At 50.9% G+C, this 25928-nt stretch overlaps 1 protein-coding gene across 3 annotated transcripts in view; it reads right to left on the reverse strand.

The window, feature by feature from the left end:
* Positions 1-25928, reverse strand: part of LINGO1 (leucine rich repeat and Ig domain containing 1) — a 203400-nt gene that overhangs the window by 62372 nt on the left and 115100 nt on the right. For all 3 annotated transcript variants that reach the window (XM_032618375.1, XM_032618359.1, XM_032618367.1), the window contains 2 exons: positions 18178-18344; positions 3655-3752 (listed from right to left, as the gene is read on the reverse strand). The gene's annotated coding sequence lies outside the window, so the exon portion shown is untranslated. The remainder of the gene's footprint in view (positions 1-3654; positions 3753-18177; positions 18345-25928) is intronic.

Genomic DNA, 25928 nt, shown 5'->3' on the forward strand with positions numbered 1-25928 from the left:
CATTTCTACTCAGATGTCTACTAGCATCTCACACTTTACATGTCCACAGCCAGGGCCTGCTCACAGGTATGCCACCTGGGCAGTCATACTGGGCCCTACACTCAGAAAGGTCCCAGGCTTAGTTTAATGCTCTACTGTCACCACTCTGAAATTATTAATATTATTTTTTAAACAAAGGGATACCCACTTTCATTTAGCTCTGGCCCCCAAACATTATGTAGCCAGTCCTATCCACAGCTGAGCTCTTCTCCTCCCTTACACCAAACCCACTTCTCTGCCCTGTCTCTGTTGATGGCAGCTCCATCCTTTTCCCTACTTGGGCCAAAACCTTTGGAGTCATTGTTATGGACTGAATGTTTGTGTCTCCCAAAATTCATATGTTGAAGCCCAACTCCCAATGTGATGGTATCTGGAGGTGGGACTTTTGGGAGGTAATTTGGGCTACATGAGGTCATGAAGGTGGGGCCCTCATGATGGTATTAGTGACCTTGTAAGAAGAGGAAGGGAAACCAGAGCTTGGTCTCTCCGTGTGCACAGAAAGAAGTCACGTAAGCACATAGCGAGATGGTAGTCATCTGCTAGCCAAGCAGAGGTTCCTCGCCAAGAACTGAGTCTGCCAGCACCTTGATCTTGGACTTCCCAGTCTAAAGAAGTATGAGAAATATATGTGTGCTGTTTAAGCCACCCAGCCTATGGTATTTGGTTATGGAAGCTTAAAATGACTAAGACAGTAATCTTTGGCTCCCTCTCGCTCTGACACACACACACCACCTCATCCAATCTGCCAGGAAATCCTATTGGCTCCACCATTAACAAGCACCCAGAATCTGTCCACTTCTCCCCACCTCCATCAAGACCCCCTGGTCCAAGCCCCCGCCATCTCTTCCCTGGATCATTGCAACAGTCTACTGACTGATCTCCATGCTTCCATTCTGGCCCCCTTCACAGTAGCTGGAATGATCTAGTTAAAATGAAATTCAGATCATGTCATATCACTATTCAGAATCTTCCATGTCTCCCTGCTTTCCCTGCTTCATTCTGAGTAAAAGCCAATGCTTTAGGGTGGCCCACAAGGCCTTGCGTGATCTGGCTCTTGATCCCTCTCTGGTCGCACATCCCACTCTCTCCCTCCCTCACCCTGTTCCAGCCACACTGGCCTTCTCACTGAGCCCTGAACAGGCCAGGCCTGCTCCTGACTCGGGGTCCCAGACATTTGTGTGACTCATTCTCTCGCTTCCTATAGGTCTTTTCTTTACTGCCACCTCCCAGTAAGGCCTTCCTGACTACCATATTCAAGTCACCCCACACCTCCCATCCCCTCACCTGCTTTATTTTTTTCTCCTTAACACCTAATACTTATACTACACACACTGTATTTCACTTGTTTATTTTCCCTTGGCTGTCTCTCCTTCACTAGAGCTCGTTCCATGGAGCAGCAGGGGATTTTTTGGATCAGTTTTGTTCACTGTTAGGTCCCTAACCAAAACAGTACCTAACATGTAGTAGGTGCTCAATCAATGCTTACTGAATAAAGGGACAGATGAATAGAAAAATCAACTGAGGGCGTGACATACATAGGCAATTCACAGATAAGTTGAAATGGCCAAAAAATGTACACAGATATGCTCAACTTCATTAGTGATCAAAGAAATGTAAAAGAAATCAGTTTTAACTATCAGATTGGTGGGGATTTAAGTGATTGATAATGTCATGGTTGGCAAGGGTGAAGGGAGGAGGCCTCTTGTACACGATAAGTGGGCACAAGTTTCTGGAGGTTGATCTGGCCTATGGATCAAACCTTGAAATGTGCGTAACCTCTGACCCAGACAGTCTACTTCCAGAAACATTCCCAAAGGACCCATAACACAAGTGCACACAGAGGTACGAACTGGGAGGTTCTCTGAGTGAGGTTTATAAATAGCCAAACACTGGAAACAATCTAAATGGCCACCAACAGGATTAATAATTGATAAAATAATTTAAAGACCATCCATACAATGGGCGTAAAAGGATAGAGAAGAAGGTTAGCATGATTTATACAATATATTAAGTGAAAAATCAAGTGACGGGGCAGTATATCTAGTGTGATCTCATGTTTTTCCTTTTAAAATATGTTTATAAGTACACAGAAAAAAGACTGAAAGGATATGATATATGGAACTAGTTAGCAGTGGTTAGCCCTGGCGAGGAAGAGATTATGGGAAGGGGTTGAACTGCATGCTTTAAATACTTCTACACTGTTAGATAGATAGATAGATAGAAAGATAGATAGATAGATAGATGATAGATAGATAGATAAACACATAGAGAACATGTTACCTGAACAGTTGGAAAAATGACTCCGCCTAAGGAGAAGACACTTCCTTTGTCTCCCCAAATGTTGAAGGATGCAGAAATAGGACATTCTAAGCCCTCATGATCTGGCCCTGCCTCATCCCTGATACCCCACCACCTCCACCCCAACACCCTCAGCATGCTAGGTTCCAAGCTCACGAGACCATTTTCTATTCCTAGATCCTCTCACAGCTCTGATCACGGGCCCAAAGGCCTGACCAACCCCGCCCAGTGACCACCTCAGCCTGAATTCTGCTGTCAGAGAGCCAGAGGGGAAGACAAGGACCCCAAGAGCACTCTTAACAGCCAGAACTGCTGCCCCAGCGTCCAGCAGGAACCCCTGGTCTCTGCCCCAGGGACAGCCTGCAGGACCTGGGAGATTAGGAAATACCATTGATTGTGGCCTGAGTAGACTCGGCCGCCCTTGGCTCCAGGGCACCCTCCACAGGCACCGGATGCAGCTGATCCAAGGGGACCCAGGTGAGCCCAGCACAGAGGACTGAACAGAGGAAGAGGGAGCCTGGGGTTTCAGCTCCCACTAGGGTTGCCAGATTTAATAAATAGAATTGTATGTCCCATGCAATATTGGGGACATACTTATGCTAAAAAAATGATTTGTTGTCTTTCTGAAGTTCAGATTTAACTGGACACCTTATATTTTTCCTGGCAAGCCTAGCTCCCACCACATCCCAGCCCTTGGGGAACTTGGCCCCAAGCAGAAAGCCTCCCTCCACCTGGGGCTCCCAGGAGCAGCAGAGAAATGTCCTCTCTCAGACCCAACGACCGAGGGGATTAAAAGTGAGCAGGGCTGTTCTTGGTGCCGGAAAGAGCACCTCTGCTCTGAGGGTGTCCTGTAGAGAGCAGGGACCTTTTGGAGTAAGAGCCGCCACTCACAGAATCACAAACATCAGAGTTGTGAGTACAGCGACTCTGGCAGGGAAAAGCCAGTGACAGCAACGGGTGAGAAACCTCAGATGCAAAACCTCCCACTGCCAAAGAAATTGGCGGGTGTGTACCGCGAAGGATCCTTAACAAACCGCAGACAGCGAACATGTGAGAGCCAAACGGGGGGCCTCTCAGTGTCCCAGGGAGGTGGCCTGGTGAGGATGGCTTGCTGCTGGAGTGGCCCACTTCTTGGAGGTCTGGGAACTCCTCCTCAGGAGGCCCTGCAGTGACTGGGGACTTCAAACCCCATGCTGTGCCCCTCCCCATTGCCCTGACACTGGCCCGTTCAGCCGGGGCGGGGGTCCTTACACTTAGAGCCCTCCCACCCAGTGCAGGGACATGAGGCAGGGAGAGCCCCCCTTGATCTCCCCCTACCTGGGTTAGACGGCACCAGGAGGCAAACAGATGGTCCTCTGGGGGCCCGAGGAGTGGCAGGAGGAGAAGCAGCCTGTCCGTCTCGGTCCCAGCATGCACTGTGGGAAGAGCAGGAAGGTTAGTGTGGACAAAGATGGGGCCTCTGCTACCCGGGCTGGGCCCGCCTCGGCATGGGTCTCCCAAGGCAGATCCTGACCCTCTAGCCCAGCGGGCTCAGTGCTGCCTCCCACCTCAGGGATGGGCCTTGTGGCAGCGGCCTCCCTACCGTCTCCCAGCCCCCTGGACTGCCCTCCCAGGCCTGGTGTCCAAGGCCTGTTCGAACCCCTCCCTTCTCACCATCTCACACTGTCTTCAATAGGTCAGGCCCATCTCAGCGAGTCTTGTTCAAAACACACACACACACACACACACACACACACACACACACACACACACACACCACACACACACCAGAGGCAGCTCTACCTCGTTCTCTCTGAGGTTCCCTTTGCTACCTACAAAGTCTGTCCCCTGCCTCCTGGAAGCTTCACTCACATGTCCTCACCCCCAGCACCCTCAACCCAGGATGTCTGGCTTCTGTCCCACCACTGCCCACAGTACCCTCAGCAAGGACCCCCACCTGCCCGTGCCAGTCCTCCTGCCCCAGCCTGCTGGGTCTCTGGCTGGCTGGCCACTCCCTCCCATAGGAGGCTCCTGACACACACTCTCCTCATTTTCATCGCACCCCTTCATCACTCCTCCTTACACATGGTCACAAGCTGCTGTTTCCATCCTCCCCTCCCTTCTCTTCCCTGGGCCATCTCACTCACACCACTGTTTCAATCACCCTCTATCTATGCCCCCCAGTAGCTCCCATCATGCCCAGAGGAGAGTGGAGGACCCTGACCTGTCTCCCACCCTCCCCTCTCCTCCCTCAGCTCCAGCCACAAGGGCCGCCCCCCAGTTCTCTCTGCTTCCCTCCAGATCCACACAGGCCTGGCCCCTCCTCATCCGGGTTCAGCTCAGGACACCTCCTCAGAAAGCCTTCCCTGACCACCATGTGCAGGAGCCCCTCCTTACCTGTGTCACACTACCCTGATTGACCGATTTCTCATTTGGTTTTCCCTGTCTCAGCAATCCCACAGTGAGCTTTATTGCCAGTCAGGTTAATTGAGGTATAATTTACTTGCAGCAAAATTTACCCTTTTCAGATAACAAATACTAGCGAGGATGTGAAGAAAAGAGAAGCCTTGTGCACTGTTGGTGGGAATGTAAATTGATGCAGCCACTATGGAGAACAGTATGGGGGGTCCTCAAAAAATTAAAAATAGAACTACCATATGATTCAGCAATTCCACTTCTGGGTATATAGCCAAAGGAAATGAAAACACTAACTCAAAAAGATATATGCACTCCTGTGTTCACTGAAGCATTATTTACAATACCCAAGATACGGAGACAATCAAAGTGTCCATCAATGGATGAATGGATAAAGAAGATGTGACATATATATCTATGTAACAAAATATTATCCAGCCATAAAAAATAAGGAAATCTGACAACATGGATGGACCTTGAAGGCATTATGCTAAGTGAAATAAGTCAGACAAATACTGTATGTGGAATCTAAAAGAATACAAATAAAAAACAAACTCATAGGAAAGGAGATCAGACTTATGGTTACCAGAGGCAGAGGGTTGGGGGAGGAGGAATTGGAGGAAGGTGATCAAAACTTCCAGTTACAAGATAAATAAGTTCTAGGGACATAGAGTACAACAAGATGACTATGGTTAACACCACTGTCTGTTATATAGGAAAGTTATTAAGAGAGTAGATCCTAAGAGTTCTTATTACAAGGAGAAAACACTTTATCTCTTTCCTTCCTCCTTTTCTTTCTATTGTACCTATATGAGATGATGGATATTAGGTGGTAATCATTTCACAATATATGTAAATCAAGCCATCATGCTGTACGCCTTAAATATATACAGTGATGTATGTCAATTATTTCTCAATAAAACTGGATCAAACTTTACCCTTTTTAGTGCAAGTTCTAAGCTTTGATAGCTGCATACTGCGTGTAACCACTATTGCAATTAAGATACAGAACAGTTCTATTAACCCCCAGATCCAAAAATCTCCATGAGCTGTCCCTTTGTAGTCAACTTCCCCCACTCCCTACCTCTCACAACCACGGAACTGTTTTCTGCCTCTATAGTTTTGTCTTTTCCAGAATGTCATACAAATGGAACCATCTATATGTAGCCTTTTGAGTCTAGCTTTGTTCATTTATCAAATAATGCATTTGAGATTTACCTGTGTTGTTTCTTGTACCAGAATTTCATTCATATTTTTTTTTTATAATTGCTGAGTAGTATTTGATTGTTTATCCATTCACCAGCTAAAGGACATTGGGATCTTGTTTCCAGTTTTTGGTGATTATGAATAAAGCCACTATAAATATTCGCATACAGGTTTTTGCATGAACATACGTTTATATTTCTCTTGGGTAAATACCTAGCAGTAGGATTGCTGGGTTATATGGTAAGCATATTTTTAACTTTATAAGGAACTGCCAGACGGTTTTCCAAAGTGGCTGTACCATTTTGCATTCCCACCAGCAACATACAAGAGTTTCAGTTGCTCTGTATCCTCACCAGCACTTACTGTTGTCAATTTTGCAAGAGTCATTGTAAGAGATACGCGGTGGTATCTCACTGGGGTTTTAATTTGCACTTCCCTAATGACTAATGATGATGAGTGATTTTTTTATGTGCCTGATTTATTATTTTAGTACCATCACTATTTGAAAGTACCATCTTGATTTCATTATTTCTGTTTATTTTCCATTTCTCCCATCATATGTGAGAGCAGGGACCTTGGCATCTACTCCCCCAATATCTAGAAGAGTATCTGGTACTGGATAATGATGATGATGATGGTGATGATATTGAGCATTTATAGAGTCCTTTTCATGTGCCCAGTGCTGTTTTGGGTGCTTTACAAATATTAACTCATTTAATCCTCATAACCACCCTAAGAGAGACAGATGCTATCCCCTTTTTAAAGAGGAGAAAACAAAGGCAGAGAGAAGTAATTAACCGGTAGCTAATAAGGGACTGAGCCCAGCTTCAATCCCAGGTCTTCTGGAGTCAGAGTCTACAGTCATAATCAATACATTACCTGGCCCATAGCAGCCACATTTGCTAAAGGAATGAAAATGTGGAAGAAAGGCAACAACTTCAATCCAGCATGCCATGGACTGAATGTTTGTGTCCCCCCCAAAATTCATATGTTGAAACCTGATCTCCAGTGTGATGGTATTTGGAGGTGCAGCTTTGCGGAGGTGATTAGGTCATGAGAGTGCAGCCCTCATGAACAGGATTAGTGCCCTTATAAAAGAGACACTGGAGAACCCTGTCACCCCTTGTGCCATGTGAGCTCACAGCGAGAAGATGGGATCTATGAACCAGGAAGCAGGCCCTCACCAGATGCTGAATCTTCCAGCACCTTGATCTTGGATTTTCAGTCTCCAGACTGTGAGAATTAAACTACTGTTGTTTATAAGCCACTCAGTCTCTGGTATTTTGTTATAGTAGCCTGAACAGACTAAGACAGAGTGGCTTCTAGACGCCGCCTCTTGGATTTTCTCCCTCCAAAGCTGAACTCATTCTCACTCTCAATCCTGCTTCTCCTCCTAAAAAATTCATTTTATGTTGGTATGGCAGGTGTTCAATGGGGATAAGAGGGGTGAGGCTGAGTCAAACCTGGAGCCTGATGGTAGAGGGCCTGGGCCGGCCATGGGGCTTATTCATTCGCGGGGACGTTTCCTCAAAGCTTTTCCCATCAGTCCCTCCCACAAACCCTGGGCCCCCCCAGGAGGAGAAAATGAACAGGAAGTCATGGCCTTGGCAATTCTGAAACCCTTGCTCTGAGAGCACCCCATAAAACCCCTGCTACAGATAACTTTACTGCTCACTGAATGTCTGGGCACATTTCCTCCATGCCCTCCCCCACACAGAATGTCCCCACACTTCCTCAGATCCTTTACAGGTAGTTGAGGCCATACGAGAAGTTCTGGCCAGTGGGCTGTGAACCAAAGTGATGTGTGTCACTGCTGGGCCAATGCATTTAGGAGCCAGTGTGTGCCTCTACCATTTTCTCTTCTTTGCCACAGTGGCTGAAGGAGGCCACAAGTTCCTGATGGGGCAGCTACCACATGGTGGAGCTTCTGTCAGCCTGGGTCCCTGCGTGACTCAATGGACCAGAGGCTGCCACCCTCCCCACTTCCCACATCGAACATGTAATGTGAATTCGTATGGTAAAGGAAGAAAGAAGAAAGGAGCCTTGTCGCATTAAATCACTGAGCGTTCAGAGAGAGCTTGTTCGCGCCGCACATCACCATCCTACCTACACCCCCACTGGCCACATGGGGGCACATGGTTTGAGAACACGTTTGGATGACTTTCTGGGTGACAGAATTAAGCTCCATTTGGGAGCCCCTAAATGACTAGGATTTCAGTGGGGGATGGAATATCTCAATCGCCAAGTTGAAAGGTTCCCCATTCGCAAGGGAAAGGGGGCAGTTCCAGGCCCTTTGGCAGGAGCCACTAGCAGGACCATCCCCGTCTGGGGAAGGGAGGTGTGAGCCGAGGCAGCTGGGAGCATCTCCATGAGAGCTGGGGCCTTGGCCTGCATTCAAGGGCTTGAACTTGACTTTAGAACAAAGGCTGGAGTGTCTTTAGAGCTTTATCCCTAACTCAGGTTTGGGACCAGCTCTCAGAAAGGCGCTTGGACCCCAAACTGGTCTGTCCTGGATGGACAGTTTGGGGTCGGGGAGGGGGAAGGAAACTCCAACAGGGCCTTGGAGCCGCAAATGCCAATGCACTGCAAGCTTAATTGTAGGTTTATATTTTGAACTTACTGACACTTTAGCAACGATCACCTTGAATGTTGTATGCTCCTGTGGGACAACACAGGGAATAGGGAGAAGAGGCCTCCCCTCAAGATAAGAGTGGGGCGCTGGTAGACAATCTGAGGGGAAAGCCCTTAGTTCATATTAAGCCCCTGTGACTTCTTGCCTTTTCCAAGAAGTAAGATTTGGCTACAGTAAAATACACTGTCTCCTGCCACACACCCCCTCCAAACTGGTACGATACGGCTTCTTTGAGGCCATTAAAAAGACTTCTTGAGAATGAGCGCTGGATGCCGGTGTCAATACTTGTCTGCGTGCATCCAAAGGCCTGTGGTTTTGAAATGGGGCCAGGGTAGCTGGAAACTGTGGCCTTGCATGGCACCCTGCAGGGGTACTGGGGTGTGCTGGGGTGGGGACTTGGATCAGAGGCAGGGGTGGGTTGTTTAAAGTGTAGAAGCCCCTTGGGCAAAGGTGGACTTGGTGGAACCCAGGGACCTGGGGACAGGGGCTTCTAAAAGAGCAGTCATAAGAAATCCTCTCTCAGAGGCTTTGGGGGTGGGGGGCCTGCAGTTGGGTGTGGCTGTTCCCTGGGAAGGACTGAAGCGAGTTTTGCCATCATTTTGGCTAGGAATAAAAGGGTGTGACTGGGCTTCCCTGGTGGCGCCGTGGTTGAGAGTCCGCCTGCCGATGCAGGGGACACGGGTTCGTGCCCCAGTCCGGGAAGATCACACATGCCGCGGAGCGGCTCGGCCCATGAGCCATGGCCACTGAGCCTGCGCGTCCGGAGCCTGTGCTCCGCAACGGGAGGGGCCACAACAGTGAGAGGCCCGCGTACCGCAAAAAAAAAAAAAACAAAAAAAAGGGTGTGACTGATACAGTTCAACTGAAAACAAAATCCCCCAAAGAAACAGGCAATAACTGCTCCATTCTTTACCACAAGGGTTTATTTACTTGGGGGGTTATTTATTTTTTTTAATTTTATTTATTTTTTTGGCTGCGTTGGGTCTTCATTGCTGCACGTGGGCTTTTCGCTCTAGTTGTGGCGAGCGGGAGCTACTCTTTGTTGCGGTGCGCGGGCTTCTCGTTTCAGTGGCTTCTCTTGTTATGGAGCACAGGCTCTAGGTGCGCGGGCTTCAGTAGTTGTGGCACGCAGGCTGGCACACGGCCTCTAGGGCACAGGCTCAGTAGTTGTGGCGCCCAGGCTTAGTTGCTCCGCAGCATGTGGGAATCTTCCCGGACCAGGGATTGAACCCATGCCCCCTGCATTGGCAGGCGGATTCTTAACCACTGCGCCACCAGGGAAGTCCCTATTTGGGGATTTATTTACTTGGGGGTTTATTTTGATGATGAGAAATCCATAATGATAAGTTTGGTGATTTCAGTGAGTTTTTTGGCATAGGAGAAAATCTAAATTGGGTGCAGACCTGAGATTTTAACCCAGTTTGGACACCTTGCACCTACCCTCATGACCACAGGATTTGCTTAGATATGCTAGTGGTAAGGAACTGTGCCCAGAATTTGCTGTGCTTTCTGCTCTTGTTTCCTACAGGCAAGTTTCCTGACAAATGATGCTGAGAATTACTCATCCTGGGGTCAAGGATCCAGCGATGGCTTGTGGCTAGAGTGGAGATTTGGCTGGGCTGGTGTCAGCCCAGACCCCTGGCTCGAAAGTAAACTTGAGGATCCCCACTCGGGGAGGAAGGGGTTTTAGATTTGGACCTTATGGTCTGGTATCCAGAGGCCTGGGCAATGTTGGGATGAACGCATTGGCTCGTGGAGAATGCCTGACTAGAACTGCTTGGGGGAGGATTCCGTGAGCGCGACATGAATCGTTTTCCCCTGAATGGTTTTTGCTGACTGACTGGGCTTTAATTCACTGTCTGCTAAGGGTTTGGGGGATGAAAACAGAGGAAGAAGTTTCAAAGGCAAATTTTTTTTTTTTTTTTTGCGGTACGCGGGCCTCTCACTGCTGTGGCCTCTCCCGTTGCGGAGCACAGGCTCCGGACACGCAGGCTTAGCGGCCATGGCTCACGGGCCCAGCCGCTCCACGGCATGTGGGATCCTCCCGGACCGGGGCACGAACCCGTGTCCCCTGCATCGGCAGGCGGACTCTCAACCACTGCGCCACCAGGGAAGCCCAAAGGCAAATATTGAAAGAAGTTCCTGTGGGGAATTGAGGAAGAGCTGGCACAGGAGAGAGGTGGCAGGTGGAGGGAGGATGGAGAGGGATGGGAGAGGGTAAAGGGGCACAGACATCACCATCTCATCGCAGTCACCATAGACAGCATCCTGAGAGCTCCGCCCTCACTGGGCTAAGCACTTCCCATGCAAGAACATGTTCAATGCCCACCAGCACCCTAGGAGGTGGTACTGTCACTGTGTGCATTTTCAGGATGGGGATACCGAGGCACAGAGAGGGGGAGTAACTTGCCTTATAAGGAATGGGGCTGAGTTTCAAACCCAGGCAGTCAGGTTCCAGCACTCATCCTAAAAGTCCCTGATGAAACTGGGTTGGTCAGGCTAGAAATGGATGAAAGGCTCCTCAATGCCCTTGGCAGGAATTCTGTCTGTGGGGGGTTAGATCTAAGTTGTCCAAAATATCCCCTTTCTGACAGTCACTAGCTCTGTGACCTTGAGCGAGTTACTTACACTAAGTCTGCTTCCTTATCTGTAGAACATACTTTATATGGTAGTAAAGATTACAGAGCATGTGTGAGTGTGTGCGTGTGTGTGTTGCCTTGTACAGTACTTGGTAGAGAACAGAAATTCCACAAAAAGTAGACACCCCTCCTCCCTGCCATGGAGCCACAGCACAGATGTGCTAGTCTCCAGAACTTCCAAGCATGGACATGGGCATGGACATGTATATTCATGTATGTACCCATATATCCACATGTCCCTGCCTGGGTGAGCACTCACATGCACAGGCATGCATCCCCTGGTCCTGTCCCTAACTCAGGCTGGTGGTGCCATCAGCCATGCAGTCCCCGGCCAAACACCCAGACATCACTCTCGAGTTCTTTCTTTCCCTCTCTCACCCTCACATCCTCTCCCCATAGTCAGCCAATTCCTGAATATTTCTCAAACTCATCTTCTCCCGGTTCTCCCTCACCCCCACCCCAGCTGGCTTGCAGTCCTCCCTCCACCCACCCTCCACACAGTGGCAACCAGAATGACCTTTCCCAGTCACAAATTTGACCTCACCCCCGCTCCGCTTAAAAGCATTCCAGGAAGCCTGGCCAAGCAAGACGTGAAACTCAGAAACCCTAAGGAGAAGTCTGACAGATTTGACAGAATAAAGATAGAAAGCTTCTATATGGCCAAAGATACCATAAACAAAGTTAAAAAGACAAACAGCGGACTAAGGGAAATATTTCCAACGCACATAACAGACGAACATTTAAAAATTCCTAATATACTAAAAGCTCCTTTTTACCAATAAGAAAAAGGCAAAAAGAAAAGAAAAATAAGCAAAGGATGTGAATAGTCAATTCACCGAGAAGAAAATACAAATGGCCAATAACCACATGAAAGGATGCTCAACCTCACTGGGGAGAAGGGAAGTGAGTGTTGAAACCACAGCGAGATGTTCTCCTGGATCGGCAAAAATTAAAAAGCTTGATAATGTTCAGTGCGAGGATGGCTGGGGAAATGGCTACCTGCAGATACCAAGGGTGGCCCAACCTTTTGGAAGAGCAATGTGACAGTAACTATCAAAATTTAATAAGCATACCCTTTGCCCTGGCAATTCCACATCTAGGAGTCTATCCTATAGAAAGGCTTACACGTGTCAGCCAAGGTATATATACAAGGATGTTCACTGAAGCATTATTTGCAAGAGTGAAAAATTGAAGACCACCTAAATATCCATCAACCCAGGACTAGTTACATAAATTACGTTATGTCCAAACAATGGAGTATTAGGCGACAATTAAAAAGAACATGGGAGATCTGTATGCAGTGACACTGACAGATGCCCACAGCACACTGGTAAATGGAAGTTGTAGAGTTATGTGCATAATACAATTCCATTTCTTTTTTTAGATAATATACATTAAGTATGTTTATAAAAGCACAGAAAAACTTCTGGAAGGAGGCATACCAGACCAACAATAGTGGGACCTCGGCAAAATGAGACCTAAGGGCAAAGAGGGAACTTCCCTACTTAATAGGACACACTTCTATATTGTTTCAATTTTTGCATGAGCAAACATTGCTTTTGTGGTAAAAAAAAAAAAAAAAAAAAAAAGGAAAGGAAAAAAGAAGAAAAATACTCCATCCACGGCCCCTCACTGGCTGTAAGAGAAAGTCCGAACTCCTCGGGGCGGCCCCTAAGGTCCCTCAGGACACAGCCCTTGTGTGCCACCAGCCTAGGTCTCCCCTTGTCCCATTCTTTGCCTAAGTCTAGATAGACAAGCTCAGCTCCCTTTTAGTCCCCCAGACTGCCTCTGGGCCTCTGTTCCTGTGGTTCTATCTTCCCGCAGTGTCCTTTCCTGCCTCCTGTGCCTTATCTTTCAAGTCGTTTCTCGTGTGTCGCCACCTTCTGGAAACTCTCCCTGAACATTCCCCCACACTCTGCCTTCTCTCCCTCCCAGCAACGGTGACAGCCAACAACCAGGGAGCACACATGTGTCTGTGTCGGGGCTGTGCTGTATGCTTTGCATTGTACTGATTTCTTCAATCCTCAAAGCAACCCTAGGAAGGGCTGTCATCACCTCATTTAACAGATGAGGAAACTGAGGCAGAGAGGAGTTACCCAACTTGCTCAAAGTCACACAGCCAACAATCTGCAGAGCCAGTGAGTGGTGCCGGGCGGGGCACCCGTGCAGCCCCCCAACAGCGCTCAGCACAAAGTACCTATACCTGCCACGCTTCAAGACTTGCCTGGGAGTCTCAAAGTTAGGGTTTGTCTTGTTCTTGCCCCCAGAACCTGGGCAGGTCAGGCGTGCACAGGGAGGTCTGCTGGGCCCGGAAGCCAGCCCCCAACGCCACCCAGCCAGGGCTAAAGGAAGCAGCTGGTCTCCTCAGGGAGCTGGGGCGGTGGTGAGGATGGGGGCTGGGACCAGCGCAGCTGGGGGCCAGCTGACCCAGGACTGCTGAGGAAAGGGACGGTTTGTGGAGCTGCAGCCCCACCCGAGGCGGGAACCCAAGCTACTCCCCGCACGCCTACTGTGTGTCAGGCCCTGGGGGTCACGGGCCAGGGGAGCCGGGGGCCGGGAGCCTACTCTGCCCTCCACGTGCTGTAAAGTCAGACACACGGAGGCCAGGAGCCTAAGAGAGGGACAAGCCAAGAGCCGTCGGAATGTGCTCGCAGGAGCAGGGGCCTGGCTTCTGACTGGGATGAAGCAGACAGGGGGTCTCCATGAAGGAAGTGGCACCTGGGCCCAGCCTAAAAAGATGAAGGGGATCTGAGCAGATGGAGTTGGGAAGGGAACTCCGGAGGGCTGGAACAGCTGGAACAAGGGCCTGGGGGTAGGCAAGTGTGCGGAGCGTTGGGGAAGAGTCACTGGTTTTGGCTGGAGCACAGGACAAGTAGGCAAGCAACAGTGGATGCAGGGGTAGGGGTGCTGGGGGCCCTTGCAGGGGGCAGCTGCCCGCAGGTGAGGAGGGGGCACTCTGGAGCGGGTGGATTGCCTACGATCGGAACCTGGCAGGCAAATCCACCTTTGCAGTTAGCTGCAGGACAGTGGCTTAGCTCTCCACCTCGGTGCCCTCATCTTGAAAGTCATGCCCCTTCCTAGACTGCTGAGAGAATTCAATGAGACAGTGATTTGAAGCACCTGGGACCCAGGGAGCGGGGGGATGGCCGCGTCTGGCGGGGGCGCCGCGCCCAAGGAGGCCAAGGTGGCTCGCGGGGCATCTGCCCGTGTGATGTGAACTTGTGGGGGCAGATGAGCCACAGGGCCTCCCAGCGCAGCAAAAGTATTCACATACTATCCTTGTGTTTAAAGTATAAACTCCAGGTAATGTCACTTCACACTCTGCACCTTAAAGAGACACGAGAGGCAGAGCCCCACGATCTTGAGCAGGTCCCTGCCCCTCCCAGGGCCTCAGTTTCCCCATGCGAGTGGTAGGTGACTGCTCGGGTGGCTTCTCCAGGCCTGGTTATTCAGAAGGGGTTGAGCCATGGAAGGAGGGAACTGGGGTGGGGGTGGAGGGAGGTGCAGAAATCCAGAGGGGTGGGATTCAGAGAGGGGAGGAGTGGGGATGGAGGAAGGAGAAGACCCTCCTTCCTGGGGCTAGTCCCCTACCCAGCCAAGGCCCTCCTCACACCCCCTACTCCGAGGCCCACCAGCCCCCGCCCGTGCCCGGGTCGTATTCACTCAGTTCGGGGTGGAGAAGTTGGAAGAAGAGGAGCCCCTGCCTCCCAGGGCAAGTTACTCGCGGGAACAGTGGTGTGCAGGCCCGGAGACAAGTAAGACCTGCGACCATGCCCCACTGGGCTACTGCAGGCGGAGGGTCACTAGGCAAGTCCCCGCACGTCTCCATTTCCTCTTCTGTGAAATGGATAAAAATGCTGTCCTTGTAAGTACTATTGCCAGCCCAGTGCCCAGCACACCACCAACCTGCCCCAGACGTGAGGCCTTTGGCCCACCAGGAGCTGAGCACGCCCTGGGGAAGTCACAGCCAGCTCTTGGAGGCGGGGAGAATCACTCACCCTAGGCACCCCCAAGACCCCCACGGGTGCCATCCTCCTCATCGCTCACAGGGACCCTATCTTAGCTGCTTCCCCACTGGCCCATCTCCAGCACCTCCCCCTCCCACTTGCTGCCAGAGGAACGCTCCAAGTGAGGCCCACTTCGACTCTGATCACTCGGCCGTCATTGAATGCTTGCCTGCCACCTCCCCCACCAGCCCTGTGGGCAGGAACCACATCTGATTCATCTTATCCATTGCAGAGTGTGGGGTCTGGTACAGGAGCCCTGCCCACAGGCAGCAGAGCTAGCAGTGGGAATGAACAAACACGACGATTCACCCCTCCCACCGGCACCTGTCGCTCTCCTGAGTATCCATGACAGTGCTGGGCTCAGTGTGGGGCTGGGGTCAGAGCTTAGCGTGGGACCAGGATCAAGATTCAGCCTGCACAAGATCAGGGCTCGGTGTGGGGCTGGGATCAAAGTTCAGTCTGTCCAGGATCCAGGCTCCGTGTGGGACTGGGGTCAGGGTTCAATGAAGGAAGTTTTCTGCCCCCTACCGTGAAGGGCTCAGGACTTCTCCCAGCCTTACCCACTGCTTTGAAAACAACATATCCTATCCCTGGGGTGCTGGGGCCTGTCTTCTGAGTCTCCACTATGCCCACCCTCTACTCAGGCGAGGCCTGTCCTCTGCTCCACTCCAGGCGGCTATGCTGGGTTTCCCATACTCACTATGCCCCAGCCGCCACCTGACTCCTACAGAAGGGGCTCAAGGCAGGAAGTGCTTCCTTGCATCCTTAACTGGCCTTCAGAAACACAGCAGGACAGTCAGCCTTCTGGCATGAATGCATTCCTAAGCCAAGGAGAAGTGGTTTGTGAGTTAGCGCAGATTTTTCTATTATCCACCCCACTGTCCTCACTCCATTAGCCCAGATGATCCAGTGCCAACAGAGGTAAACCCAGGTCTGGCTGAACATGAAGGCGAAGGTGTTAGCTGGTACATGGCAGTGAGATATGCCACCCAAATACCTCCTCCTGTCACAGTGCCTGAAATCCCTCCTTTGTGCTCCTTGCTTTAAGTAACTCTTGCTGACCCTCCTCTGAAACCTCCATCCTGAATCAGTTTTCGGCTGGGTGCGGGGACTGCTGGATCCCTCGGCCCTGGGCGACTCAGGTCTAGCCCAGGTCTGGCACTCACAGGGCTCAGAAATGGGAGCTGAATCAGAGACTGGCCTGAGTGGGCATCGGAGCTGGGCAGAAGGCTGCGCCCGCCCCTCAGCAGCCCCACTCACCCAGCCAAACCCTCCACTACTACTCTGCCCGCTACTCTCAAGCAGAGGGTCAAGCTGGTTTGCTGGAAAGACACATGGTTCTAATTTTAATTAATTAAAGAAAAAATCTAATCACTGCATTAAACTTCTCATTACTCCACTTGAATACCCTTAAAGTAAATTTAATTACCAGAGGATTGGGTTTCCTAGCCTCTTTCATTAGCTTCTGATAAGATGAGGAATGGGAAGGGAAGAGGGCGGGAAACAGAACAATGCCATTTTTAACCCAAGGAGGGCAAGGTGGGCGTTGTACTGGGGCTACCATGGTCAGGCTTTGGTGCCGCCCTGAGAACAGGCTTGGCCTTGGGCCTGGGGAGACCCCCACCCCAGCTGCTTCTAGAAAGGAAAAGGCCTAGCATTTGGCTGCAGTCAGCACTGAATGCTTCATTTATGGCCACTCTTGGTTATTTATACCCCACCTCCTTCTAAAAGAGTTTGAGGCTGCTAAGAACAGCACAAACTGAAACATAAGAGAAGAGATCAGAACAAGGGAAAAATATGAGAGAGAAGAAGATGAAGCCAATGGCAAGACTACTGAGCAACTGCGTGCCACAGCATCCTGAGCACTTATCAGAAATGGGCCACGAACCAGCTATGAGCTTCCTAGCAGCCAAGGCAAAGAGAGCAACACATCTTGGCACTAATGCAGTAACCAATAGAGTATTCATAAGGAAATGCACACTGAGCCTCAGGCTTTCCATCTGTAAAAAGGGTGGAGCTGGCGGATGAACTAAAGGAAATAACCATTGGCTGGAGCAGTCAGCAAAGGTTTCCTAGAGAAGGAGAGACCTAAACTGGGCCTTAAAAAAAAGGATAGGGCAGGGGCTTCCCTGGTGGCGCAGTGGTTGAGAGTCCGCCTGCTGATGCAGGGGACACGGGTTCGTGCCCCGGTCCGGGAGGAGCGGCTGGGCCCGTGAGCCATGGCCGCTGAGCCTGCGTGTCCGGAGCCTGTGCTCCACAATGGGAGAGGCCACAACAGTGAGAGGCCCGCGTACCGCAAAAAAAAAAAAAAAAAAAGGATAGGGCAGACTCATGTATAATAATCATTTGTTATTTGCCTCCCCCAGTTGGAGGCATCTCTTCCTGCCAGCAGGACCCTGAGCTTCCTTCGGGAAACACTCTCCCCCTCATTCCTGGTCACATGGTTGGGGAAGGACAGACCCTTATCCCCAGCCCATCCATGTTTCCAAGCCCTGCAGACCCAATTAAAGGAGCAGGACGATCTTAATCCTGCCAATAGGGCCCAACAGATCAACTCCAGGACTTTTATTTGTTCTATCAGGAAAGCAGATTTTATCTCTAGCCCAGGCCCCAGATTTCAACCTGGTAGCATGTTGCCCCAGAAACTGCTGGCATGTGAAAAGCCACTAGGAGTGGAGCCATCACCAAAAAAGAGAAGCAGAGAAATACAGACAGAAAACAGATCCTGTTCACATTGTTGAAACCACTGGATCAAGCCCTGCCTGAAGCCCAACCTACCCCTGGACACTTCAGTCACATGAGCTGATAATTTCATTTTATTGAAATAAGATTTTTGCTACTTGCAACCAAAGGGATCCTGACAGATACAGTGGTCAGAAATGTATCCTTCCTGTTCCAGAGACCAAGAAGGCTCAGATATCCCCAGGAGCTAGGGAGTAGGCAGAGTGGGTATGCCACCTACCGTGACCGCTATTGCGTCTGCTGAGTCCTGAAGCTTGAGGAGTCCCTGCGGCGCAGGCTGAGGTGAGGAACAGGCGTGGGAGCGGGTGCAGGGGCTGGACAGGGCCAGAGCCCTGGAATGCCGGCAGGAGGCAGACTCAAGGCAGCCAGCACATGGCTGTGGGGTCCCTAGAAAAAGGAGAAGCAAGAGTGAGCAGTACCGTTCACATGGGGGACAGAGGGGCACAGGGCGTAAAGCAGATGGTGGCCACACTTTGACAAAGGTGAGACCAAAGTCAGCCAAATTTACCTTCACCTCCTCACATCTTGTATCTCATTTCCCCTATTTACTGCCCCCTTCCCCTGGAGTACCTTGAGGCTGTAGGAGAGCATCTGTAGAAGGCCTTCCCTCTGAAGAGAAGGGAGGGCTCTGGGGCAGGCATGGCTGGAATCCATGTGCCAGAGTGTATGTGCCTGGTGTGGGGAGAGGGCGGGGGAGCTTCACCCTCAGTACTGTGGACTCATTTCTCACAGTTCCTCTCCCAGTGCGTGCCCAGAACTAGGCCTAGGGCAGCCAGAATAGGACAAGATTGAGTGAGGCAGCCGCCTCCTTTGATATCTGGTCTGGACTTCTAAAAGAATCCTAGAGAGGACAATGCTTAACCCAAGGGCATGAATGGTGGTGTTCCAGGCATAGGCAGAGAGAAGTGCAGGCCCTCCAAGTGCCTTCCTGTTTGAGGAACCAGGAAACCAACTACTCTGGCTTCACACCAGCCTCCCTTGGGCACTGTCCCTGGCCGGGGGGCCACCCCTCAAGGGGCCCACACTCTTTCCCAGCTTCTCTCTGAGACCAAGCTGGGACCTTTGGGGAGAGAAAGAGGGTAAGGATATTTCAGACTCAGGACACTGCCAGAGGTCCTAGACTTTGGAAAGTCACTAAGCCTCTTCAGGCCCTTAATGAATCCTCTGATCTAAAGGATGCTGGCTTTCTTCCCGGCTCCAGAAAAAGGCATGATGACAGAGATCTTGAATCACAGAACATTGGGCTGATTGGATCTCTAGAAATGTCTCTAGACCAGCACAGTCGAATAGCGCCTTCTGCAATGATGAATGTGTTCAATACCTGCGCTGCCCGATACGGTAGCCACTAGCCACACGCAGGTATTGGAATGTGGATAGTGACACTAAAAATCTGATTTTTTTCTTTTATTTTATTCATTTGTATTTAAATCAAAATAGCCACATGTGGCTAGTGGCTACCACATTGAATAATACAGCCCTGGACCAACACTTGCCCTGGCCACAGTACCCAGAGAAAACTGAGGTCCAGAGAGGAGAAGAGATTTGCTCAAGGTCACATAGAGAGTGGCAAAGGCAAAACCCAGAACTTAGGTCCTCAGACTCCTAGCCCCCACTCTCCACAGCACCCACTGCCCTTCCCATGGTGGCCTTATGTTCTCCCATCTTGCTCAGCACTGTCACGGAGTGTCTTGCTGCCCCACTACCCAAGCTGCTACTCCTGGGGCAGGGTATCAGGCCACTTTTGAAGGGACCTAACTCTCCCAGACACTGCTGCTGGCCCATCCCCCAGCACCCCAGCAAAGCAGCCTCAGTGACTATCCCTGAGGTTGGCTGGGGAAATCATCTATCAGAGAAGAAGTGCTCTGGGCACAGAGCTGTTCAATGCAGGGTTACTAATAACACCAAAATGCTGGAAGCTGCCTAAACATCCCACACTAGAGATGACAGAGTGCATCATGACACCTCTGTTGGATGGAATCTTACACAGCCATTAAAAATGATAAACACAGGGCTTCCCTGGTGGCGCAGTGGTTGAGAGTCCGCCTGCCGATGCAGGGGACATGGGTTCGTGCCCCGGTCCGGGAAGATCCCACATGCCGCGGAGCGGCTGGGCCCGTGAGCCATGGCCGCTGAGCCTGCGCATCCGGAGCCTGTGCTCCGCAACGGGAGAGGCCACAACAGTGAGAGGCCCGCGTACCACAAAAAAAAAAAAGATAAACACAGAGACTGGTAGCAGCACAGAGCAATGTTTACCTAACAACATTGAGCAAGAAAACAGAAAATGGATGAGGGTGGGGCTGGGTTGCAGCGGTGTGCAGGTCTCTGGGCTCACGGAGCCCACTTATATCTATTACCCCCCAGCCCGCACTGCAGCATCACGACCTCCAGATTTCATAACCATTCTACAGATGCAGGAGCTGAGGCTTCGAGAAGCCACACACATATGCCAGGTTACATGGGGAGTGAGGGCAGAGTCGGGGCTCAAACTCTTGATTTCTGACTCTAAGGACAGACTTCCACTGCTGCCTCTTTGTGCCATGATGGTGGCATTAATGGTGCCCTTTCTTTTCTATTAATTAACTCATCCTATTTAACAAAAACACATTCTAAGTGCTTTACAAATGTTGGCCTGTGTGGTCTGTACAACAGCTGTACGAGGAGCAATTTATACTCTTATTTTTGGGAACAGGAAACTGAGGCACAGAGGTCAAGGGCCACTTCTACTTCCCCCATGTTCTGCAAGGTTCCAGTATTGTCTTCACAGGAAAAGGGTAAGGGGGCAGGGAGGGAACAGCTGTTGACTTGGAGCAGTAGAAATACAGATGTGTGTGTGTGTTTCCCTTTTTAATTGCATGGAAATTCTTTCTGTAGCAATCGAAAGAAAAAAAATTCCAGAAGTAAAACACGGTATCAAAAAATTTTTTTAGAAAAACACAAAAACGAAAACATTCAAAGTGAAGCTACTGATTCATCCAAGAGACCTCGACTGTGAACGTAATCCACCTCCTGGCAGCAAAGCTTGTGTCTCCAGGCTCTCCTGCCAATTTCCTGACCTCGGACTACTCCCTCCTGCCTGGGTGAGATCCTCACCTCAGAGGGCAGCGGGGAGCAGCCCTGTATGGAGGTGGACTTCAATAAACACCTCCTGGCACCCCTTGGCACAGCACAGCAGGCCAGCAGACAGGCCTTAGAGCGCCAGCTGCCTGCAGTGCTGCTGTCGCTGGCCAGGGCTGACCTCAAGAGGCCAAGATATCCAGTCCTCTGCCTCCAGCCCCAGGCAGCCCCATTCTACAAGTGAAGCAACTGAGGCCCAAAAGGTAAAAGACCTCGTCAGAGGTTACACTGCTACTGAACAGGGAAACGAGTGTGTGCATGTACATGCATACAACCCACATGTGCACATGTGTGTCTCCCGTATGTGCAATGCTTCAGGCCCAGGCACCCTCAAGCCTATAATGAAAAGGACAGGTGATCCCCAGCTTATACACACACACGCACACACACCCCAATTATTACATTATCAACTGCTACCATATCCACAATTGTATTTCTATTTCTCCTTTACATTTTTCTCTGTTATTTTTCATTCTGTCACCAAATACTTACTGGGCACTTACTATATAGTAAGTATCTTATAGGTGCTGGAGATTCAGTGGAGTACCCCTCATGGGGATGGGGGGTACAGATGATAAGCAAATAAATAAGCAAATAAAGAAACAAGATAATTCCAAAGAGTGACAAGTGCAATGAAGAAAATCGAGCCTGGTAATATGAGAGAGAGTACCTGGGATGAGGCTAAGGGGTCACTCTAGCTGGAGGATCAGAGGAGGCCTTTCTGCAGAGGTCACATTTGAATTTATACCTGGACGATAAGAACTCAGTCACTCCTAGAGCAGCAGGAGCAAGGCAAAGAGCAGTGTGGGGGGCTTCCCTGGTGGCGCAGTGGTTAAGAATCCATCTGCCAATGCAGGGGACACGGGGTCGAGCCCTGGTCCGGGAAGATCCCACATGCCGCGGAGCAACTAAGCCCGTGCGCCACAACTACTGAAGCGCGCGCACCTAGAGCCCGTGCTCCGCAACAAGAGAAGCCACCGCAATGAGAAGCCCTCGCACCGCAACGAAGAGTAGCCCCCACTCGCCGCAACTAGAGAAAAGCCCGCGCGCAGCCACAAAGACCCAACACAGCCAAAATAAAATATTGAAAAAAAAAAGAGCAGAGCTGGGAAGGAGCCTGGTGTTTCTGAGGAGCAGCAGCAGGTCAGCGCGCAGAGGTAGGGGCGACAGCAGGAAAGGAGGCCACAGAGGGAGGGTGGACCCTGAAGGCCAAGGTAAAGTTTTGGACTTCATCCCTAGTGCAACGAAGAGTCACCTGGGAAGTGCTGGGATGTTTTACTCATTGTGAAAAGTTCCTTTGGGCTCTGAGTGGAGCCTGGATTGAAGGGGAACGGGCACAGGAGCAGGGGACCAGTGGGCTGACTGTCGCAGTCACCCAAGACAGGAAGATGAGGCTCGGGCTAGGGTGAGGGAGGGACCAGACAGATGCAGGATATATGTTATAGCAAAAAACAACTCATCGGCAGTTAGTTGATGAGTTGGATGTGAGGAGGTGAGGGTAAGAAAAAGGAATCAAGGATGACTGCTAGATCTTCTACCACAGACACGTACTATTTTTACTACCAGATCCCCCCACAAAAAAATTTAAATAACTATTAAAAACTAACAGCAGATGAGCCACCAGGAATACTGCCACCCCACACACACGCTGAGTCTCACACCCCCCCGGGGAGCATCTTTCTTCCCAAGCCCCTGCTCTGTTCTCTGGTCCTATGTGTGGCACACAGGGAGGGGCAGAGATTGGGGCCCACTGTCAGGCTGACAGGAAACAAGATTGTCCAAAAAGACAGGACAGGGTGGGACGAGGGAGGGTGCAGAGGGGCTGGCCCAGAGCAGGCCCCCAGCACATGCTTGTAAAGAATATGCTGGTTGAACCTGAAAAGTTATACCAAGGGGTGTGGGGACTGGGGAGGTAGGGCCCAGAATCTGGGAACAGCAGGAGTTTGAAGCTAAGACAATCCTGGGTCTGAGTCCTAGCTCTACCCCTTGCTCTCCGTGGGACCCTGGGTAAAAGCTACTTCACTTCCCAAGGCTCAGATCCCTCATCTTCCAAGTGGTAACCGCAATCCTCCCACAGAGAGCTGTGATGAAGACTCGCTGAAATGATACACGTCAAGAACTGGCATTTATAAATATTAGCATCTCTCCCCTTTTTAATAAAAAGGGGGCTTAAAAAGCCAATCTAAGCTTAGACTGCAAAGCTTACGTCTATTCCAATAGAGATTCTAGAAGTGCTGCCCAGACGCTAGGAAAGACAATAGTAAGTTTGAGAAGTTCACTACCAAAGAGTCCTGCGGGACAACTGCATGTCCTCTCTTGGCTGCTCAAAATGATGACATGCACTCCAACCAGCCACGAGCGAGGCCCCCGTGACATCCCTGATGGATGAGACAGAAAAATATGGGCTGGGCTCCTCAGTGGTTAGCTACATAACCATGTCCAAGAATGCGGGAGAGTGGGTCGGACTGGTCCCTGGGGTGGAATCTCACTGGCATCAGCAGAGCTGGTCCTTGGCCCTGCCTGGAACAACTTTTTTTGGCAGAGACTAGGATGGAGCTTCGAAAGTAGGTCCAACCTTGGAGGGGTCAATTAGGGAGGCAGGATCCCCTGTTCGAAGCCCTCCACTTGCCCTAGGAAAGGGCCAAAGTGGACAAAAGAGAGTTACTAGGCTCTGGCTGAGTTCTGTGAGTAGCTCCGTGAGTGGCCAGGAGACGTGGGGGCTGGGTGAGCCAGTCACTCCAGCTCTGGAGACAGTGCAGCCACCTCCAGATAGCCGTGTCAGTCATCAAGGTAACTGTCTAGAAGATTTTTGATACGGTGGGGTCTGTTCACAGGGGCTTGACAGGAAGAGGTGGGCCTGGAACCCGTGTTCCCTGGGAAAGCCTCGGGGGGCCTGGTCAGGACTTCAGGTTCCTGATAAAGACACTTGGCATTTATGGGCCCAGAGAGCAGAGCTAGGCCCAGTGAGAGAAGATCCCAGGAAGAGAGATCTCTCTTCAGCACGAGGAGTAGTGAGCTCCCTGTCCCTGGGGGCATGCAAGCAGAGTTCTAGAGAACATATATTTTGGGTAGGGATTTGCACTAAATGGGGGGTTGTCTTCAGCCATGAGGTTCTTTAATTCTATTCACATATGAATCAGGGCTAGATTGTGTGGATCAAAGAGGGTTTTACAGAGAGTGAAACGAAGGCAAGATAATGGCCAGAATAATAGTTGTTATTATTATTACTACATTATAGATCACCACACATTCGCATCTATTCTCTAACTGGATCTTCTGCCCACCCCATGAGGAACATAGGGCAGGATGATTAACCCCATTTAGCAAGTGTGGAAATTGAGGCCCAGAGAGGGAATGGGACCAGCTCAAGGTCCGACCAGCACATCAGCCCCAGACCTAGGGGCCTTCCCCTCCTGCACTCCAATGGTCATCCTGCCACCCCTGCCTCAGAAGGAGGGAACAGGTATCTCCCCTCCACCCTGGGCTCCTGTCCAGCTGCCACAACTCCCCATCCCTGAAGGTTAGAGGCTCTCTTTGCACACCGCCCCACTGAAACCTGGGAGGGGAGTCCCAGCCCAGAAGCCTTCTCCTCCCAGGTTACAGAGGCCCTGCTCTCCCACCCTTTCGTCTCATTCCCCTGGTAGTACTGCCACAGTCCCTTAGTTTGGATCCTTCAAACTAGACCCAGGACCAGACACTAGGCTTTGCCCAGGAAATGAACTCGAGGAGAAGGGTCCCTCCCACTCACCCCTATACAGGCAGCTTGTATCCAGGGGGAACCAGAGCCCACCTGCCAGGTATCCCTCCTGAACACCTTCCCTTTTCCTAGCCGGAGGGTCAGAGAGAGGGCATCTGGGCAGGAGAGGTGGGAGCGTCAGGAGGTGGGGAGACTGGGACCGCCGAGGCAGGAAAGCTGCCACCCCTTAGCACCACTCCATGTCACATCACACACTGAACCCCAGGATATTCTTGTGAGCCAAGTATCAGCATCTCACTTTACAGATGATGGAATGAAGGCTCAGAGAGATTAAGAACTTGCCCAAACTCAAAATATTAAACCGAACAGAAACAGCCTGTAAGTTCTAGAGCCAGGATTTGAACCCAGGGCTGGCTGATTCGAAATACCCTGTGCTTTCCATGCTCCCTGCCGCCTCCACAGAAGTGCAAGGAAGCTCAAATAGGCAGCCTGGTGAGCAGATGAAAGAGGGGCAGGGGCGGCAGAGAGAGGGAGACAGAAGGCAAGACAAAGACAAGACAGAGAGCAGCAGGGACAGACGAATTGACAAGTGGACCCCGCAGGGGCCAGGAGGCAACTGCAGAAACCACCCTCTTGATCAATGAAAGGCCCTCCAGTGCCACCTCTGCAGCCATCTGCTCCTCCAGTTTAGCTACTAGTCTTCCCTAGGTCCTTCCCGGGATGCCCAGGTCCAAGGAGCAGAAGAAACCTCCTGCCCTAGGAGCCCCCAGTCAGCGAGGGTGTCAGGTCAGATCCCTGGGCCAGGGAGGCGGGCAGAGAAAGTAGGGGGCCAGTTTTATCCCTGGGCAAGGCCATCTGCCCGGCCTCTGTCTGCCCAGGCCGAGCGGGAGGGTCCAGCTGCCCAGACCGCCCACCAGGTACAGCATACCCGCTGGCCCCACGTGGCTGTGGGAGTGTTCCGGGCTCGCCAGGGCTTCCCGTGCCCCACTGGCAGCCGAGCGCAATTGGCCTGTCCCCAGAGCATGCAGGGTTTAAGCAACAGCCTCTCAACTGAATATTTAAGAAGAAAAATACCTTTGTTTTTTTAAGAAAGAGAGAAAGGGAGGGAGGAGGAAGCCAGCAAAGGAGGGGGAGGGAAGGAGGGTGGGAGAAACCTACCC

This window comes from Phocoena sinus, chromosome 2 (genome assembly GCF_008692025.1).
Source record: "Phocoena sinus isolate mPhoSin1 chromosome 2, mPhoSin1.pri, whole genome shotgun sequence".
Classification (NCBI taxonomy): Eukaryota; Metazoa; Chordata; class Mammalia; order Artiodactyla; family Phocoenidae; genus Phocoena; species Phocoena sinus.